The 21,556-nt window shown below is 45.3% G+C and overlaps 1 protein-coding gene across 17 annotated transcripts in view; it reads right to left on the reverse strand.

Moving 5' to 3' along the window:
• CLIP1 (CAP-Gly domain containing linker protein 1) overlaps positions 1-21,553 on the reverse strand; it is a 104,918-nt gene extending 83,365 nt beyond the window's left edge. For 7 of the 17 annotated variants that reach the window (XM_077920207.1, XM_077920213.1, XM_077920212.1 and 4 more), the window contains exon 1: positions 21,045-21,146. The gene's annotated coding sequence lies outside the window, so the exon portion shown is untranslated. Of the gene's footprint in view, positions 1-19,448; positions 19,879-20,398; positions 20,633-21,044; positions 21,147-21,435 lie in introns of those variants that run through there. The other 10 variants (XM_028710495.2, XM_028710494.2, XM_028710493.2 and 7 more) reach the window with 6 other exon arrangements.
• Positions 21,554-21,556: the final 3 nt, after the last annotated feature.

Genomic DNA, 21,556 nt, shown 5'->3' on the forward strand with positions numbered 1-21,556 from the left:
CACAGGTAGGTAGCCTAGTTTTAATGGCAGCTCTCTGGTCCATTCCTCCCCCTCACACCAGGGGAGGAGCACAGCGGGCGCACTCAAGCAGCAAGCACCAGCACATTGCCCACGAAGCTCCAACAATCCTCCAGCCCTGGCTTGCCCTGCTGCAAGAAGGCACACAAGGGGTGGGTTGTGAGATCGGCCACTTGTTAATAGAGTGGACAGAGTGACAAGGGAAAATGGATGAAAAAGGCCTTTAAAAGCATAAGAGAATTTATAGATGGTCCCCAAGAACAGATTCTCCATGTGGAAGGAAGGGGAAGCACTTCTGTTCCCTGGTATTTCACAGGCCCTTAAAAGCCACAATTCATTTAGTCTAATGCCAGCGGTGTAAATCCCTTGAGCTAAAACACCCCCTGAAACCCTTCAAATGATAATTCCAGCAGATTGACCACAAGAAGTGGTTATGGGGGGAGGAGAATAACTGGCATGCAGAGCATTAACAGTTCATCTGCTAGGGAAATCAACAAGAGAATAAACCATAGCCCAGTCACAAGGAAAGGGGAGGAACTTAAGCAGCAATTGATTTCCATTGATGCTTATATGGCTATCAAGGAAATTACAGGGCTAAAATGAAACCTTATATTCAGAATCTCAGGTTTCCCCCTCAAATTCCCTTTAGAGGGTCCAAACGTTAGATGTTCTGCATGGTAACCCGCATTCTACAGCATTATTTTAATTGAATGTCAGTGTTCAGGATAAATGCCCCTCGCTATCTCATTAATTCTAAGAGCACAGCAGCAATCCTATGGAGTCAGGCCAAAGGTCTCTCTAGGCCATCTGACAATCAGCAGCCAGCACCAGATACAACCAAAAAGCAGTTCTCTCCATACACTTTCCTTGCAGCTTTGAGAAATCCAAAGTTCAGGGACATGTTGAACAAACCCAGTTATCCTTGTTTAAGCATAACAGAATCAAACGTCTGAAGAGGATCCAAATACCGTTCAACCCTAGACATAATTCTCTATGCACTGTCCCATTTCTCATGACCCTTCCTTGCGGCCCTTTTACACTCAGTATTATTTAATATTAAAAGGAGCAAAGGTTAACATAAGCTCCAAGACCAGGGACTGATGAATACATTTATATCCCACCTTTCACTTCCATGAGCCCCAGGAGGTGTACATGGGTCTCCTCCTTCCTGTCCTCACAGCTGCCCAGTGGGATAGGTTAGTCTGGAAGAGAGAATAACTGGCCCAAGATTCAAACTTGAGCCTCTCATGTCCTAGTCCATGGGTAGGCAAACTAAGGCCCGGGGGGCCAAATCAAAATGGATCTGGCCCAATCGCCTTCTCAATCTGGCCCACGGACAGTCCGGGAATCAGCGTGTTTTTACATGAGTAGAATGTGTCCTTTTATTTAAAATGCATCTCTGGGTTATTTGTGGGGCAGAGGAATTCATTCATTCCCCCTCAAAAAAAGAATATAGTCTGGCCCCCCAAGTCTGAGGGACAGTGGACCGGCCCCCTGCTGAAAAAGTTTGCTGACCCCTACCTAGTCAATATTCTAACCACTACAACACACTGCCTGCAAAGATTACCTTACTATACCATCCAAAACAAGCAAGAGAATCAAAGCCATTTTGCCAAAAGCTTTGCTTTTGCATCATTTAGCCAAACTGCCTATTTGCTTTTCTGTTTTCTTTTCATATGTTTCCCTTCTCTCCCTCACCATCTCACTTTCCCTAAGCTGCTAGTTTTCTTGCATGCAATAAGCCTGCTTTTTTGTTTAAACACAAGGCAACATTTAGAAATGCCACCCCGTCCTGGCGGTCCAGAATGATGCAGTCTAAGGCGAGCTTTGCCAAGTGACCTTGCCGAACATATAGATCAGCACAGCAAGCAAAACGCCAACAAAATCTTTCCGCAGGCTGCCTGGTGTAGGGGTTAGGCTGTTGTTGTTCTTTAATAAATCTGTATACCAACCTACACCCACAGGTCTCAGGATGCTTCACAACATAAAAGTATAATATAAAAAACACAAAATACATAACAAAAGTAAGAACAAAGACAACCCAGTAATTCCCCCTTCCACAAGACCTTTAAAAGGGCATGGGGTGTCAATCAGCCAAAGGCCTGGCTGACGAAGAACGTTTTCACCTGGTGCCTGAAGGTATATAATGAAGGCGCTGCCTGAACCTGCATGGGGAGAGCATTCCCTGGGAGCCACTGCAGAGAAGGCCTGTACTCATGCTGCCACCCTCCAGACCTTTCATGTGGGAGCACACCAAGAAGGGCTTCATAGGATGACCTCAGGGTCTGGGTAGGTTCATATGGAGAGAGGTATTGTGGTCCTGAGCCATTTAAGGCTTTATAGCTCAAAACCAGCACTTTGAATTGGGCTCAGAAACTAATTGGTAGCCAATGCAGTCAGGCTAGGATCAAGGTAAGATGCTCAAGCCATCTTGCGCCAGTGAGCAACCTGGCCACTGAATTCTGCATTAGCTGAAGTTTCCAAACCATCTTGATCGGCAGCCCTACATATAACACATTGCAGTAATCTAACCTAGAGATCACCAGAGCATAAGATAACAGCAGTTAGGCCAGGCTTCCTCAACCTCGGCCCTCCAGATGTTTTTAGCCTACAACTCCCATGATCCCTAGCTAGCAGGACCAGGGGTCAGGGATGATGGGAATTGTAGTCACAAAACATCTGGAGGGCTGAGGTTGAGGAAGCCTGAGTTAAGCTATTCCTGTCCAGATAAGGGTGCAGATGGCTACGAGCTGAAGTCACCTTCATTAGCTTTTTCAACTTCACAGAATTATAGAATTATGCATCTCAGTTTTGCTTGTCAAACCCACAAGAACATAATGCACCAAATGGATCACTGAAAACAGTTTGATTCAGGTACCTTGAACACTTATGTTGAACATGATACCTGGGGTCAGAGGAAGTAATGCTGCTGTTCAGATTCAGCTGATTTCTTTGTGATGATAAGAAGTGGGTGGTTTGTTTTTTGGAATGTCTCATCTCCTTAGCCTTGGAACAGATTTCCTTCCATGCCAGCAGAGTACTAGGGATTTTCCCACTCACCAATTTTCCCTTCACCCACTCTTTCTTCATTCAAATGCTAGTATTGAATGATAACTAGTCCAGGAGCTAAACCAACTCCGTGTATTGTCTTCTCAAAGGAGTCATCAACTCCATAAACTGTAGGATAGCTCAACATCTCCTAGGCAATTAGGAAAAAGAATTGCATGAAGCTCATTTAAACAATGCATTGAGAGTAAAACTGATTTAATACGAAAAAGAGGGATTAAAAAGGTGGGAAAAATGTGAAATACACTTTCACAAATGCATGTTAGGTCACCTAACATGTCTGAAATAAGACAGGAACACCCATAAAAACTACAGCCATACAAGCCAGCTTTGACTCCGCTTAGAAAATAATGCAGCTTCCTAAATTGAGGGAGCAGCCTCAGAGTCCCACAAGTCTGTCAAGTCCAAGGTATCAAATGCCCACCAGGTGCTCTTTTTAGGGGAAAGGGGTCCACTCCCCATTGAGGTTCTCACACTATTTTCAAAAAGCAGGCAGGTCATATTCTGCTCCCCCCCCCCTTTTTACGCCAGGCAGAAGAGGCACATGAAACAGGCCGTCCCCAGATCTTAACTGCTTGGTGGGCTTGTACATTAATATGTGAGCATCTAATTTTTGTCAGTCTTAATACAGTAAGGTTGGCAGTCAAAAGCAACGATAAGTGGAAGCAAACTATTGGGAAATTAAATTTTAAGCCCAGCAACATATTACACCACAGGGATGGAACTTCTCTGATACAGAAAGCAGTAGAGAGTCCAGGGTGTCAAAAGAGCAGAAGTGGAATTATTGCAGCAGGTGATATTCAGCTAAAAAGTTGCAACCTTTAAGGATTTCTGCCACAAGGCGATGTTTTGTGGAAGTAACAGTTGAACCATATGCAGAGATATGAAATAACAAAAAGTCTATTTAAAGCCTGAAGTTCTGGTCATTCTATAAGTTACCTACCTAAACTGAGATATGGTTGCTTTATTTCTGTTATTCACAACACTAATATCTAAGACAGCTTCCAGGGGATCAAATCCTTGAGTGGCTTGGGAAAGCTTCAAGTGCTGCAGCCTGAAATTCCCTCAGCTTGTGCTCTTTAATTAGCAGCACCAGTTAAGTGCACAGTTAAGTCCATGAGGGGGTGGGCTCTCTCCTCACTCCTGCCTTTTGTATTATGACTTCATTGTCTCTGACCTCATAGCCAAGCATTCAGGAATGTCTGCAAGAACATGCCTTGGAATGCCACTGCTGGTCAGGCTCAGTAGAGACGAGAGGGGGAATGTTTCTCCAGCTTCTGCCAATCCAGGGAAAGGAAGGAAAAGCTCCTGGATGCCAGCCTTGTTATTGCTTTCTTTAGAAGAACAGGGGCTATAATTCCCAATGTATTACTTATATATTCACAGAATCATAGACTTGTAGAGTTGGAAGGGACCCCAGGGTCATCCAGCCTGACGCCCCTGCAATGCAGAAATCTCAAACAGATCATACATGACAGGTGGCTATCCAACCTCTGCTTAAAAACGTCCAAGGATGGAGAGTCCACAACATCCCAAAGGAGACCGTCCCAAGGGATTCCGTTAGAATCTCCTTTCTTGTAACTTGAATCCAATGGTTTGGGTCCTAGCCTCCAGAGCAGGAGTCCCTCCGCTACCTTCCCAGGGGCAACTTGAAACCTGCGTGCCCTAAGGGAAGGCAGAAGATAGGAAGCCCAGGTGAGTTTGTGTCATCAGCTCCTGAAGATCATCAGCTGGCCTGAGAGGACTCTCTTGTTCTACATACCATATTTTTCGCCCCATAGGACGCACCGGCCCATAGGACGCATCAAGTTTTTTTGGGGGGAAATAAAGAAAAAATGCGCTCTTCTCCCCGCAGTCCGCCTTCAGACCACGTCCGGGGACAGCGGGAAGACGCGCTGCGTCTCCCTGTTGTCCCCGGAGCTTGCGGGGCAGGCAGCGGGGAGAAGCGCTCTTCTCCCCGCCGCCCGCCTTCAGATCAGGTCTGGGGACAGCAGGAAGACGCGCTGCGTCTCCCAGCTGTCCCCGGAGCTTGTGGGGCTGGTGGCGGGGTCTCCCCGCCGCCAGCCTCCAAACCACTTCGGGAGACAGCGGGATGGCGGCGTTCCGCCTCCCTCTGTCCCCCGACCTTGTGGGGCTGGCGCTGGGGCTCTCCTGAAGCCTGGAGAGCGAGAGGGGTCGGTGCGCACCGACCCCTCTCGCTCTCCAGGCTTCAGCGAAAGCCTGCATTCGCCCCATAGGACGCACACACATTTCCCCTTCATTTTTGGAGGGGAAAAAGTGCGTCCTATAGGGCGAAAAATACGGTAAGTATTTTGAAAGTGTATTATGTCTTGAGTGCTTGACAGAAAGGCAGTATTAATGAAAGCTAGTCTGGGGCTTGTTGACTAAAAAGCAGGATATAAATGTTTAAAATAAATAAACGGTTATACAATATTGTTGTGTATGGTTATAACACAGGAAAATATTTTTTCCTGACAGAGGGAAACAAGTCAAAACAACAAACCTACTGCACTTCTACTATAACTTCTGCCATAATGTCGATATATTTGCTCTTGCCTGTTGTCACACAGTAGTTCACGTGAGTGTGAACTACAGCGTGAAAAGTGGTGGCTGCAGCAGTCTGCTGGCTCTTTCCCCTGCCAGCCTCAGGGGCCCTGTCCCTGGGATCCAGATCCACAGGCTGGCCAGTGCCTCTATTGGCTACCTTCTTCCCCCTCAGCCAACCTAGGGATCCACTGCCACCACCAATTAGCATGAGGAGTTGGCAAGGGCAGAAAGAGGAGCCGCATGGAGAGGAGGAGGCTTCCAAAAGTGGTGGCCAGTTGGCCTCAGAATCCACAGGAGTGGCATAAAAAGGTAGAAAGAGGAAGGATGAAGACGTTCCAATGGGTGGAGTGGGGAGGGTGAGGGGAGGGAACAGGGAGGGGTCAGTGAGCCCAAGGAGGTACGCACCTGTAGACAATGACAACTGAATGACTGACAGAAGCCTGAGCACAGTGGACCAACACCAGCTGATTACAAGGCTCCCCAAATCTCTTTTCTGATGAGAGCAGCTTTTGCATCTCATTTGGAAACCAAGGACCCAGAGTCTGGAGGAAGAATGGGGAGGCACACAATGCCAGATGCTTGAAGTCCAGTGTGAAGTTTCCACAGTCTGTGTTGATTTGGGGAGCCATGTTATCAGCTGGTGTTGGTCCACTGTGCTTCATTAAGTCCAGGGTCAACGCAGCCGTCTACCAGGAGATTTTGGAGCACTTCATGCTTCCTTCCGCAGACGAGCTTTATGGGGATGCTGACTTCATTTTCCAGCAGGACTTTGGCACCTGCCCACACTGCCAAAAGTACCAAAACCTGGTTCAATGCCCATGGGATTACTGCGCTTGATTGGCCAACAAACTCGCCTGACCTGAACCCCATAGAGAATCTATGGGGCATTGCCAAGAGAAAGACGAGAGCCAGTGTGGTGTAGTGGTTAAGAGCGGTAGTCTCGTAATCTGGTGAACCGGGTTCGCTTCCTTGCTCCTCCACATGCAGCTGCTGGGTGACCTTGGGCCAGTCACACTTCTTTGAAGTCTCTCACCTCACAGAGTGTTTGTTGTGGGGGAGGAAGGGAAAGGAGAATGTTAGCCGTTTTGAGACTCCTGAAGGGGAGTGAAAGGCGGGGTATCAAATTCAAACTCTTCTTCTTCTTCTATGAGACCGAGCAATGCAGAAGAGCTGAAGGCTGCTATTGAAGCTGCCTGGTCTTCCATAACACCTCAGCAGTGCCACAGGCTGATAGCATCCATGCCACACTGCACTGAGGCAGTAATTGATGCAAAAGGAGCCCAAACCAAGTACTGAGTACATATCTACTCAGTAGCTTCTACTTCTCAGAGGTCCAATATTGCTCTATTTGCAATCCTTGTTTTGCTGATTTCATTTAATATTCTAATTTTCTGAGATTGTTAATTTGGGGTTTTCATCAGCTGTACGCCATAATCATCACAATTACAACAAATAAAGGCTTGACATATCTCACTTTGCATGTCATAAGTCTATCTCATATATTAGTTTCACCTTTAAAGTTGAATTTCTGAAATAAATGAACTTTTCCACGATATTCTAATTTTCTGAGTTTCACCGGTAAGCCATCTATACTCAGCTACCTATCTATACACCTGAGCTGCCACCCTCACTGTACTTTTATCAGATCTTGCCCTTTAGAGACAGTTTAGGTGTTCTTTCCCCAATATTAAAGGTGACTTGATATTTCAGCATCTGCCCTTAGGTTCTGAATAGTTCCCCCCTTTTGATGCTGTCAATTCTTCTGCTACTTAAAAACGAATTAACATCAGCTCACTTCCTTTATTTGCAAGCAGTGCTTGCCCTTTTCTGTTCCTCTTTGCTCCTCACTGGAGGAGCGCAGTTTCCTAAGTTTATCAAAGAAAAACTGAGTGCTTTTCAAAACCTTTCCCCTTTACACTAAAACATTTTTTAAAAATCCTAACATAACCAGCGTGACAGCAGGATAATTCACAATATAAAGTTATTATTTACTAGTTCAGTAACTAACATAAAAGTTTTTATGCATCTCAGAAATTTAAAAAGATGTAACTGAAATTAAAATGTTTATTTTTTAAAAAACAAATTTGATAAACATTTTTGTAATAAATCCTCAAAGAACTTTACAAAATTAATTTTCTTAGTGCAACACAAATAAATGGCATTTGGATGGTTTTATAACATGAATCTTTCATACAAGCTACACAAGCTAAAAAATTTATCCCTCTAAGTCGGGGGTCTGCAACCCGCGGCTCCGGAGCCGCATGTGGCTCTTTTACACCTTTGCTCCGGGGCGGATACTAGCGAGGGGAGGAGGCGCATTGTGCGCCCCGACACTCCCCACTGTGGCGGGCGCTGTACTGGCTGTGACGTCGCATGGGGGCGGTGCGTGCGTTAGTCACACACTGTCCCGACGTCACCTTCCCGCCCGCTGTCAGATCGGACATTAAGATAAGAAACAATATATGCAGTGTTATATTTGTTCTAAATGTCGCAATGGTTTTGCGGCTCCCAGTTGTTTTTTTCTTCGGAAACGGGTCCAAGTGGCTCTTTTTGTCTTAAAGGTTGCAGACCCCTGGTATAAGTGGATCCAATAGCTCCTCAGAAGCTTATCAGTGTAGAAACAAGTCATGGTTCAAAGCTCCTCTTAAAAATAGCTTGATCACAACTAAAGAGCCCCCCTGCAGCAAATAGCTGCAAACAGGATCCTGAGCAAGTTCTAAGACGAACACAGCTCAGACAGAACATGTCTTGAAATCCCTGCTGTTTGCAGGAATGCTGCAACAGATGTACACAAGCAAACTGATGTGGAAAGAATTCCATGGCGGTAGATAGTTTAGGAGATCACTGGTCTAAGGCACTACAATTTGCACACTGCGTTAGCCAACAGCTCACAACACACTGTTATATCCTATGAGTTATGGCATGCAGATTTGGACACAACAACTTGGTTTAGGCATTACATTAAACTACAGTTAAAATAATGGTATAATGTGAACAAGCAGCATGCTGGTGCCCCAAACTCCATGTTATATTTGTTGTTATGTGGAATATGGGCTTGTGGTTTGTTACTCTCCAAACAAACCACAAATGAAAGCCAAGGTTTATCTGGACGGGGGGGGGGGGGGGGCATGAGTCCAAATTCCATGAAACAGCAAGCCAGACTCTGGATTGCTTCCTCCCCATTGCAGAAGAAGCAACAGAAGCAGGAGAGGAGTGAAGAGCAGACGACTTTTGAGCACCAGCACAGGACAAAAAAAATGAAGTCAGGAGAAAAGATCAGACTTCTCCATTTTTAAAACTCAAATTTTTAACAGCTGATATAGCAACAGCCAGTAATAATACCACAACTAATTAACATGCTTGTTAGTAAGTTAGGGTTTCCATTTATTATATGTCTTCTGCTATTATTCCAAAGCAGGAACCTCCAGATTCTTGCTAGAACTGTAGTTATATATAAACCACAGAGTAACTGGAGGATTTACATATAAGGTAAAAACGTATGTGGAGCCAGGACAACAAAGAAAATAGTCATACACTGAATCCACCCAGCATGTTGCCTCCAAATGGGAATTCTGAGCAGACAAAGCCAGTCTTAAATATTCCGCTTACTGTACAATCTTCTGTCTGCTAAAGATTGGGGGGGGGGGCAGTCTTAATACTGAAACTGTTTTATGCCACCATAGGTCACCCTAGGCCTGCTTCTTGTACAAGAACTATTTTTTGGGACAAACAAAGATACAGTACATATATATTCAAATACAGTGGTACCTCGCAAGACGAATGCCTCACAAGACAAAAAACTCGCTAGACGAAAGGGTTTTTTGTTTTTTGAGCTGCTTCGCAAGACGATTTTCCCTATGGGCTTGCTTCGCAAGACGGAAACGTCTTGCAAGTTTGTTTCCTTTTTCTTAACACCGTTAATACAGTTGCGACTTGACTTCGAGGAGCAACTCATAGAACGCGGTGTGGTAGCCTTTTTTGAGGTTTTTAAAGACTTTGGTGATTTTTGAAGCTTTTCCAAAACTTTCCCGACACCGTGCTTCGCAAGACAAAAAAAATCGCAAGACGACAAAACTCGCGGAACGAATTAATTTCGTCTTGCGAGGCACCACTGTAGGTAAAGGTAAAGGGACCCCTGACCATTAGGTCCAGTCGTGGCTGACTCTGGGGTTGCGGCGCTCATCTCGCTTTACTGGCCGAGGGAGCTGGTGTACAGCTTCCGGGTCATGTGGCCAGCATGACTAAGCCGCTTCTGGCAAACCAGAGCAGCGCATGGAAACGCCGTTTACCTTCCCGCTGGAGCGGTACCTATTTATCTACTTGCACTTTGACGTGCTTTCAAACTGCTAGGTTGGCAAGAACAGGGACTGAGCAACGGGAGCTCACCCCGTCGCGAGGTTTCAAACTACTGACCTTCTGATCGGCAAGCCCTAGGCTCTGTGGCCACCCGCGTCCCTATATTCAAATTGCTATGTGTTAAATCCCTGTGCAAACTCAAAGAGAGAAATCTCAAAGAGAAATCTCAAAGAGGCAAACTCTTTAAAATGTACCGTCAAAAGATATATTCTAAGTCATAGAAAAACATTAAAACTTTTTCATGGTACATCTAAGAATGCCTGCATTAAGACATTCAAAAGCAAGGCAGACTACTGAACTAGAGAGGTGAAGTATGGGAACAATCCACCAAGCATTTCTCCTATGCAAGCCCCATTGAAAAAAATGGCTCATTCGTTCAAATGTTTTGTTTTTGCTCAAGTTCCATTTATCATTGAGGGGCCTGAGTAGGAAACACTCTCATTTAATGGCAGCCTACATCTTACATTTACAACCCCAATTAAATTAGAAGAAGAAGAAGAAGAGGAGTTTGAATTTGATATCCCGCCTTTCACTCCCCTTCAGGAGTCTCAAAGCGGCTAACATTCTCCTTTCCCTTCCTCCCCCACAGCAAACACTCTGTGAGGTGAGTGGGGCTGAGAGACTTCAGAGAAGTGTGACTGGCCCAAGGTCACCCAGCAGCTGCATGTGGAGGAGCAAGGAAGCAAACCCGGTTCACCAGATTACGAGACTACCACTCGTAACCACTACACCACACTGGCTCTCAGATTTGTTCTCATATCACCGGATGGATTAGGAGATGCTTACTGGATGCACATGGACACCACTGCCTTCCATGAGATGAACAATTTTTTCGTCGAAATGTGCATTCCTATTTGGGCACATTTTAAAACACACATTGTAATACAAGTATCTGGAAAACCAAAAACTGAGCATTGAACAAATACTTTTCTTTTCTTTTTTATACATGATATGAAAAAAAGAATCAGAAAGTTAAAGTAGAATATTATTTTTAACAGCGCTTGAAAAATTATGAAAAAATAATAAAATGCACTTTTACCCCATGTAGGAACTATTCTCCTGATCTGTTGTTGTTTTAACTTAATTTTTGATACTGGTGTTAAATTAATTTTGAAAAATTAACTTTGAGGTTATCAACCTCCTGCCTGCCTTTCAGCTACCCACCTAGGACTACTATTACAATGCTAACATACATGGAGAGCCCAGTGGCACACAATTGCTTTGTACCCAGGAGCAGCCATTGTAGCCCCAAACAGCTGCAAGGGGAACTTATGGCTGGTGTGAAGCGCTTTGCATGCCTTGCAGCCAGGCTGGCAACTGAAGGGAGCCAATCAGCCTCGCCAGGGACTGAAGTTGGGCCCTTCTGCTCTGCCACTGAGCTACTGCCCTTCCCAATATATAGGATACCCTCTTGGTGGGTGGCATTTTCTGTCCTGAAGCCCAGAGTCAGATAGGCCGTGGTCCGTCCCCCCCAGCAGCCAGGGGAGGTTCATCATATCCTTGCTGTGGTAGACCTCAGCAACCGTCAACCTGGCTGTTGAAAAAGCTCATCAACCAGCAGGTAGGCTGGTAGATAACATGGATTCATGCCCAATGCCTATCCTAAGAAAGCTGTGGCCTACCTTTATCCAACTCAGGTTGTGCTTGTCTTCTATTAATACTTCTTCCCACACCCCTCCCAGATAAAATGTGCATGGGTCCACAATATGGCATTCTTGGTTAGGTATGTGCAAACCAGAGACGAATAAAACTTGATCTTGGCAACAGATACAGACACACAGTGCAAGAATATGCAGAACACAGCATGCTCAAAACTTACTTGTTTGCAAAACTATGCCATTAACTATTCCTCAATAGAACATATCTGTGGGTGCTAAATTCTTGTGTCTGATTAATGTTAGGATTTAATTAGGACCGGTATGTAGAATAGCTAGACCCAAGTGTGGTATCAGGGGTAATAAGGTGTGATGGAACCACTCATCACCCTCTGTAACAGCACATGTAAAAGCAAGTTAAGCAGGCACACTTCCTGGGTTGTATATTGGACATTATAATCCTAACCCAATCAGCAAGTGTTAATGAAGTCAGACAGACTTCTTTGTGAGATGACCACATGGGGGAAATAAACAACAAGGGAGTTCAGAGCAGAGGGAGTTCAGTGTGTGTTCCCACTACACAGGATCAAAGGAAATGGGTGTGAGAATGCAAATGTGAGGCCTCTCCATGTGTTAGAAAAGGAGATCTTAGAAGTTATGAAGTCAAGAGTTGGGAGTGATGTAACCGGGAAGCAGGGATGAAGGGTTTAGCTGGGATGTATGCTGCAGAGCCAGAGAGGCTGCAGAGAGGGATGCTGATACTGTTACTGCAACCAGTGTTCGAATTAGGCAGGTGCCAGGTGCATTATTGGCCACTTGCAACCAAGTGAAGACACCCCCACCACCTAGAGGTGCATGCCGGGGGGATCATTGGAGCTTGACTATTTTCACACACTAATACCCCATTCTGTATAATTTTATCAGTTATATTTTATCTGCACAATCAGAATGAATTTTAGGAACCAAAATGCCTTTTCTGTGCCACCTGAGCAGGAGCAGTGAACGTTATAGTCAATTGTTGTAGCTTGTCTTCACTTACCCCACCCCACTGCCCTGCTCACAGTTGTCAAGAATATCCCTAAATTATGAATGGTCCATGTCACCATTAAGAAAAAGAGGTCAAAAGAGGCTAATATATATGTAGACTGGCCCTGGATAAAGTGACTTTTCTTTTTTAAGTTCTCAAAGTTCTTAATCTAACTCAAGGTTGTCATCTGTGACTTGCCATTATTTTTATTGATTATAGTTTAGTAATTTTTTTGTAATTGATAATCGTAAACTGTTTGATTATTATTTGCTGATATTTAATTTACTGTTTACTATTAAATTCTAATGGATAATAATACTTTTATTATTTATATCCTGCCCATCTGGCTGGGTTTTCCCAGCCACTCTAGGCAGCTTACAGCATATATAAAACGTTGTAAAACATCAAACATTAAAAACTTCCCGATACAGGGATTACTGAATATTGCTTTATTTGATATAAGTGATTTATTTTAAAGTTATTGTGAATTTTTTTATTGGATCTGATTATTATTGTTTGACTTTTTAATGTTTTTATATTTTAGTCTCTTGCCTAATCATAGCAGCATTTAATTCATTCCAACAAGAATATGAAAACAGTTCCTCCTCCCGGCGAAATCCAGCTATCTGCCTATTGTGCTTGCTTTAACAACAATATGAAGTCTCTATAATTATTATATTTATTTACTGCTGAAGACAGTGTTCGTGGCTCTTATTTTATCCTCACAATAACCCTGTGAGGTAATTTAGGCTCAAAACCACCCAGTGATCTCTCACAGCCCACGGCTGCAGCCCAGTCAGGATGGCTCTCTCTTTGCCCATGCACATAAACACAAAGACTTCCCAAGTATCTGGGTAGTTTGAACTTTATTCATCAACAACTTTTGAAGTTGATATTAACAAACATACACGTGGGGGGACGGACATCTCTCTAAAGACATTGTTGTATCCTTGAGCACTTTAAAAAACAAGTGGACATGGAAAACATCCGCAGGCACAACCATTTGCACATCTGAATAGATTAAACATGTGCAAAGGTACCAGTCAGCCTATAAGTCAGTTAAGAAATAGTCTTCCTTGTATCATCACCAAATACTAAGGGTTTCCATCTTCAATTTTGCAGCAATGAAGGCAACAACGTGTGTTTTCTCTCTGATTCTCAGGACTGGGAAGCTAATGACATATATTCTTTTTCTCTAAAGAGTGATGGGTTTGGAAGCTCATGGACATGGATAAAATCAATGAGAAAAGATTTTAAATCTCATTGAGTTATGAGTGTTGCCCAGCCCTGGTGTGAGCCTCCAAAAATATCTACAGTATATGCAGGAGCTGTAAGCTGTGACACATTTGAAGGCTGCCTGACTTCTGCAGGCCTCCACTTTGTGTTTGTTTGTTTTTTAAAACATTTTGAACTGCTGTAGATGGTTGATGATGGGCCTGTAAAGTAATCTTTGTGCTATTTCAAAACAGCAACTTGAGAAAATTCCCACCTTTAATTAACAGGGGAGGTAAAACAGCAGATGTTTTTAAAAGTCTAAGTAAAGTGTGACCTGCTAACACCAGTTCAATTTGCCAGAATCTGTTGCTGCTTTGTGGATGCTGTCACACAACCCAGTTAAGGGAGGCGTGGGGGGCTTCAGCCTCCGGAGGCGAAACAGGCTGGGCCACCCCTGCATGGTTTTTGTCTGCAGGTCCTTGTTGTCCATATAGTTAAAGCCATGGTTCTCCCAGTAGTGATGTAAGGAAGTGAGAGCTGGACCATAAAGAAGGCTGATCGCCGAAGAATTGATGCTTTTGAATTATGGTGCTGGAGGAGGCTCTTGAGAGTCCCATGGACTGCAAGAAGATCAAACCTCTCCATTCTGAAGGAAATCAGCCCTGAGTGCTCACTGGAAGGACAGATCCTGAAGCTGAGGCTCCAAGACTTTGGCCACCTCATGAGAAGAGAAGACTCCCTGGAAAAGACCCTGATGTTGGGAAAGATGGAGGGCACAAGGAGAAGGGGACGACAGAGGACGAGATGGTGGGACAGTGTTCTCGAAGCTACCAGCATGAGTTTGACCAAACTGGGGGAGGCAGTGGAAGACAGGAGGGCCTGGTGTGCTCTGGTCCATGGGGTCACAAAGAGTTGGACACGACTAAACGACTAAACAACAACAAGCTCCTGCCCTCTTATTTTGGTGGCATGGCAAAAAGATAACAGTAGACACAGTGCTGAGGATATGAATTCCCAACCCTGATGGGAATGCGTATCTCATCCCTATCAGTCATAAAATCCATCATTTGATGAGCCAGGAGGGAGGACATGGCATCCTGGCTGAGTCCTGGAAAACCTGCTTGTTCCCTGCCTTGCAGGTCTTTTTCTGCCTGGCCTGGGACTGACTCCAGCTAAGAAAGCTGAAGCTGCTGAACAGACTCTTGGGCTGGGGTTTTTTGGGGGGGGGGGGCGTTGTTGCTGTTAGTTTTTTGTATCTTTATTTTAGACCTTCTTTTGATTTATGTGGAAATTGTTCAGTTTGGTTGGGTATTTTTTAATGTTTTATTTACTGTCTGACTACTTTCATTATGTGGTAGTTATTTATTTTCTTCTTGTTGTAAGCCACCTTGACTATGGTTTGAACTGTGGAAAGGTTACATTCAAATAAAATTATATATGTTTCCATAACCTCGCCACCTGATCTGCATGCATTAGCTCAGGAGCTGTGTGTGTGTGCATGTGAGAAAAAGAGTTGGATGTGGCCACACTGACCACTGACCTGCAGCTCCCAGAGAGCAGGGTCAAGAAGGCTGAACCAAGCCCTCAGGCACCCTGCATCAAATTAACCCTAACATACTCATTTCCGGATGAATCCAAAGCTTTCTCCTAGGTGATTTTAAGAACATATTCTATTAATAAAAATAGCTAAAGAGCTCCATTAGTTAGGGTGAATTTTTAAATTCCTTTCCCATTTCCTCCCTGAGAAAACACTCTGCAAAGTGCAAAAACAGCACCTACCCCCTCACATTAGATCCAGATTTCTCAGGTTAGGAACAACAGGGAAGAATTAGTCTCTTAAAGATTAAAAGAAAATTTCTAATTCTTCAGGCTTCCTTTGCATCTATAATGTCTGTTTCTAATTTAATATTCCAGCACAATTTTTGAAGGGTTTGGAACACGTCAGGAACCACTCAAGATGCAGAGCAAGAAACCAATTTAATTAGAACTTGAAACAGCTAATAAGGGTGAAGAACGAGAGGGGGGGGGGTGAAGGAGATCTGTGTTCTACTGCCTTTCCAATATTCTCCTGCTCTGCATCCCAGGCCCTTGAGCAGTGCAAGAAACAGGGCTGGCTTCCATGCTCCAGAGACACCACTATCAGGCAAGCTAAGAGTGCTGTTCACAGTTAACTCCCCCACTAGCCGAAAAAATGCCTCAGAGAAGCTGAGATCATCGCCCATGTGCTGCAAGCAAACACTTCATTTAAATACCCAAAAGCCCTTTTCCAGCTGAGGCAGCTGGAAACATGTTAACCCAACAACTTAGGAAATACTCCCCACAGAAACGCCAAGGGTATAAACAAAGGTGGCTTTCATGAGTCACACACCTCCCTCTGCCAATTCCCAGGCACTAGAGAACTTGCACCCTCATTTTAACAACTAAACTGAACTGAAGGTTGTTAATCCTTTCAAGCAGGATATACAAGGAAGGGAGAGCAAAATTAGGGGCAAGGCAAGTTTATTGACGGGAACCAAGACGATGTTTTTTCCTCAGCCACCACCAAGCAGGATGAAAGGAATAGCATAAGAGGAGACAAACTCTTTGGCTGGTGAACACTTCAGTTTAGGGAAGGGAAGCCTGGCCATTTTGACATTTTTTGGCTTGTGTGCCAAGCCCTCTAATTGCGTTAGATCACTGCTTCCAATGAAACCCCCAAAGAAGACTGAAGTAAATTAGACACAAATGAGGTCCCAAAATATACCTCTAGTTTAAACCCCCCCCCCCCCCACTTTCTGTATCTAGCTTTTTAGGGTCCACTTGCAGATGTGGAAAGACTCCAGGGCAGCTAACCCATGTCTACACAGGTTTACTCACAAGCAAGTTTCATTGAAGTTAATCACTCAATGGTCTGGAAACCAAGCGCTACAAGGCAATTGGGTATGTTTAGCCTGGAAAAGAGAAGACTGAGAGGAGATATGATAGGCCAGATACAGACTATTTAAAGTTAAGACGAAGAATGATAGGAGATTTTTGTAAGGCATCTTGTATTTCTTGGCATCTTATTCATGGCCTTTAGCATGTTAGAAATCTCCAAGAACTCTTAAGGCAGAGGGGTCAGAAGGTAGCCCACAGTTTGTTAGTGGACTACCTAACAGCAGCTGGTTACTGGGATTCTTGCAAAGGAGGTAGGACTGAGTGGGCCTTGGTATGGTCCAGCAAGCCACCCACTTCTGACTTAGGTAAGAAAATGTACTGTAGTCTCTCCTCAACTATTAAGAGATCCGGATCTTTTATACATTCATTTTGATAAATTAAAAATGTATTGCTGAACACAGTTTTCTAGTAAAAAGCAAGCCTCGTATGTTTCAAAGTCTGCCTTCCCTTGTCCTGATGAACTTGGAATCATACCTTAGTATTTATTGATCATACTTTTCCTGTTTGTACAATAAAGGGGATTTAAATTTGAATTCCATCCCCCTTTCATGTAGCATAATGGGATCATCAGGAGTTACAAGACCTTCATTAGCAGGGTGGGGTGAAAATTAACTGGTACTCAGAGGTGGGTCTATGTGTCAATGCCCATTTGCCCTATATATTTTTAATACCATTCATGAAAACATGACACATACAGTCATCAGGGATTCAGCTTATTAAGAAAACTCTACACATGATTTCACCAGCTCAAGGATTAAACAATGCTAGTTATTCCATGGCATGGAGGAGTAAACTGGGAGGAGGAAGAGGGAGAAACAGACTGACTAGATAGAACCCTAATCAGCTTCCCTTACCTAAAATTACTAGTTAAATTATATGTAAAATACAAAGCTTTGAATGCCTTTGGTTACATTAACCCTACTTTGAAAACAGTGTGCAATTATTTTATTTAGATGTGTTTCTCTTCCAGTTATTCTAGTTGGGCAATTTAGAAATACTGTCCTAAGTCAACTATGCATCCTTCCTTTATTCAACTGGACTCAAATATCAAAACATAAAATTAGAAGAGCCGGTTATGAGTATGATATCTCTTGGCCCCAGATACAGGCATACCAAAGCAGGCCTTGATCATAAGCCTGGTTAGGACTGACCCTTTACAGCATCACAGTCCCATGGATATCATGCTTATCCCCTTATTTCCACACTTTAATTTTCAATAATAGATCCAGCAGCCCTCAGTAGAACAAAAATGTGGCCCTTGTTTGTTTTTAAAATGAAAAGCTATTACACATCTGATGCTGCCTGGGACACTAAAAACAATTTTGACAGGCTGCATGAGCTGCCATTTTACTGTTACTTTAAGAAGTACAGTGGTACCTCCGGTTACGAACTTAATTCATTCCAGAGGTCTGTTCTTAAGCGGAAACCATTCTTAACCTGAGGTACCACTTCAGCTAACGGGGCCTCCCGCTGCCGCCAGCGCGCAATTTCTGTTCTCATCCTGGGGCAAAGTTTGCAACGAGGAGCATCTACTTCCGGGTTAGCGGAGCTTATTACCCAAAGCGTTTGTAAGGAGGACAGTACATAACCCAAGGTTCCACTGTACAAATAGAGGAAACCCTTCAACAGTAGGAAAACAATACTATCTTAAAGGAAATTAAGCCCCCTTACTTACTTTCCAACTCTGGGTCACTGCACATTTCTGGTACATTCACATAGTCAGAGGTATGACAGCAGTTAAGTATTTACAGATTTTAAAGATTAAGATACTATAGGATTAAGGGCAATATGAAAGGGACATTTAATATGCTCCCATTTACGTAACCTACAATTCCATTTCAAACTTGAACAGAAACAAAACACAACCCTTTCATTGTACTAGACATGTGCATGCTCTCATGCACACTCTCTCTCACAGGTAGGTAGCTGTGTTGGTCTGCCGTGGTCGAAACAAAATAAAGAATTTTTAAATTTTGTTTCGACTTCTCTCACATTCACACACAGAATTATAATTTGCTAGATCATTTTTTACAAGGCTAAATTTACATGATGGCAGAATACGGTATGTTTTACCTGCTTTTATTTACTACAGAATCTAGTTCTCCTACATTTATTACTAAAATGTGGATTCACAGTCATATTGTAGTTTTAAAAGTCACAAAGATGCTAAAACACAAAACCTCAAAGAGCAGAAGTTACAAGACGTACTTGAACTTAATCAGAGTTATTTGATATTTTCCCCTTGCACAAAAGCTATATATACGGAGGCATGAAGAAACTTATTTGCACCATGCACAAGAGTGAGGGAGAAGCATGCCACTCTTAATTTTTTTAATCACAGGATATTTAAGCTCTAGATGCATATCAGCAACGGAAAGATTCTTAAACCACCAAATGCTTGGCAAGGATAACTATTCTAGCCAGCTATCCATGCAACAAAGTCCTGGTCATGTGCTAATTTCACTTTACACACATCTCTCTCACACACCAAGCATAGGTGATTAATCGCTTAAAATGAATCTGAAAATTGAAAAATCAGTCTCTGGTAATAAACATTATCTTTGAGAAACAACTTAAGGGTAATATAGCATTCTAAACATGCTGTTCCTTGCAATCAAGGTATTTCCAATTGTAAAAGTATACATTCCTAGCTGCTCTATAAGGAAATCTATAATCTCAACACTCGTGGCAGGAAGTTCTGTACTTACTCTGCTCGTCTGGCCAATGGCACTTCCACCCACCCAGTGATGTCATGCAGCAGACTGCTCACCAGTTGATTGCTTCATCTCTCCACCCAGTTCAAATGAAACTGCCTGCCTCTCGGCTTCCAAGAGCTTTTGTGTTGGAAGGAAGGAGATCAAGGAGGAAGCACCTTCCTTGCTAACAGCAGTAATCTGGAACCCTTACAGGGTCTCCAGCACAAAGCAGATGGCCTGCACCTCCCAATGCTGGTCTACCTCCGTCGTCTCCCTCTCTCAGGCCAGATCGCTGCCTGGGTACCAGAGAAACCTGCTGCTGTCACCAGAGGCAAGAGCAGATCAGATGGCGGAGCACAGTCTGTGTGACTCCATTAGCAGACTGACAGGCAGAGCTCAGGAATGCTTCTTCTCAAAGCCAGCCCAACCATGAGGCCAGGCCAGGCAACCGCCTTAGGTGGCAGGATCCACGGGGCAGATGATCTCGATGTTGATCTCCCACCCCTCTTCCCTCGCCCCTTCTTCCTTGGCAGGGAGGGAGGCTCCATTTTGGGGTCCACGGCAGGTCCCAAAATGCTTTGGGCTGGCCCTGCTTCTCCCACCCTCCTTATGGCAGGCTGAGAGGGAGAACTTGACAGCTTTGAACCCCACACCCCTCCAGACACACATTCCCTAAGTCTGCATGGAGAACAAGGCTGGCGAAGGGGCACCGCAGGGCCTTTCCAACTCCAGTCTGGAGAAGCAGATACAGAGCCCGACCTATGCTCAACCTCTGCCACACTCCTTTTACAATCCTATTAGCTCAACAGCCATAGACGCAAGCCTCCATGCCAACTGAAAAACATAAATAGACCCCCATCTACGAACTAAAAATTTAACCTAAGAGTATTAAAACATCAGGGGCTCTAAATACAAAACACCCCCCACTCCCCCAAGCTTGCAAAGGAGCCTTCAACACCTACCAATTAACCCTTTAGTGAAGGCTGAGATCGGCTTCAGCTGCTGCCTGGGGGGCAAAGAAAGCTTCTCATCCCGATCCTCCCAGGACAAATAAGAGTCCGAGCTGGAAGGCAGAGTCTGCCCCCTCCCCGCGCCTCAAATATCATATTATACCCCAACAAAGCAATCAACCCCGGGGCTGCAAAATGAGCAGGTTAGCCCTTCCAGCGACGCCTGGCAAAAGCGATACAGGCTGCTACCACCGAAGGGGGGCGAGGACCCCCCCCCCGTCGCCACTCCTGACGAAGAGTCTCGCGCAGCGCATCCCTCGCCCCCCTGGGCGGAGAGGAGAGCCCCCTCCTGCTCCAACCCACCACACCTTCAAGAGGAGGGCAGAGCAGCCAGATCTCCCCCCCCCCCGCCCCAAGAAAGACAGAATGCAAGCGATGCTGCTGCTCCTGCTGGGGGGGGCACAGCTACCAGACGGCAGAGCAACAGACCCCCCCCCCCGAAAACGCCGCGGTCCCTCTGCGGGCGAAGCAGGCAGGGAGCAGACGGGGAGGCGGAGCGGGGGCCCCTTCCTCGAAGCCGAGACAAAGCAGGGGACCCCCCCCCGCGCCCCGGAGAGGGAAGAGAGAGGCGAGCCTGGACCCCCCCCCCCGGCCTCACCCCGCCAGACGCGCCGGCAGCGCCCTCGGCTCCCTCCGGGCTCTTCCGCCTTCCTGCCTGGGCTCCGCAAGGCGGGCGGGCGGGCGGAGACGCGGAGCCAGGCCAGCCCCGCCGCCGATGCCGATGCCGATGCCGCCGCCTCCTCACGTGCTGCGCGCGCCGCTCTGCGCGGCTCTCGGCCCCCTTCTCTCCGCCCCGCCTGCCTGCCCCCCTCCCCACGCCCCTTCTCCGGGCCTCCTCCTGCCTCGGATGGGGCCAGCGCCAGCCCGCCCCCTCGGGCCGCGGATCCCGACCCCCGGGAAGCACCGCAGATCTTCCCCCCAGTGGTGTTTGGCCCTCCCTCTCTCATCTTAACTGGCTGGGGGGGGGTGCCCTTTTGCGGCTCACCCACCTCAGGTGCCAAAATGTTTCGGGCCGGCCCTGGAGATGGCCAGGAACTTGGGTGGCTTGAGAAGAGGATTCGGCTGCTACTTCATGCCAAGAGGGCTCTCTCTTGCACCCGGTCCCGGCCT

This window comes from Podarcis muralis, chromosome 16 (assembly GCF_964188315.1).
Source record: "Podarcis muralis chromosome 16, rPodMur119.hap1.1, whole genome shotgun sequence".
In the NCBI taxonomy this organism is placed as follows: Eukaryota; Metazoa; Chordata; class Lepidosauria; order Squamata; family Lacertidae; genus Podarcis; species Podarcis muralis.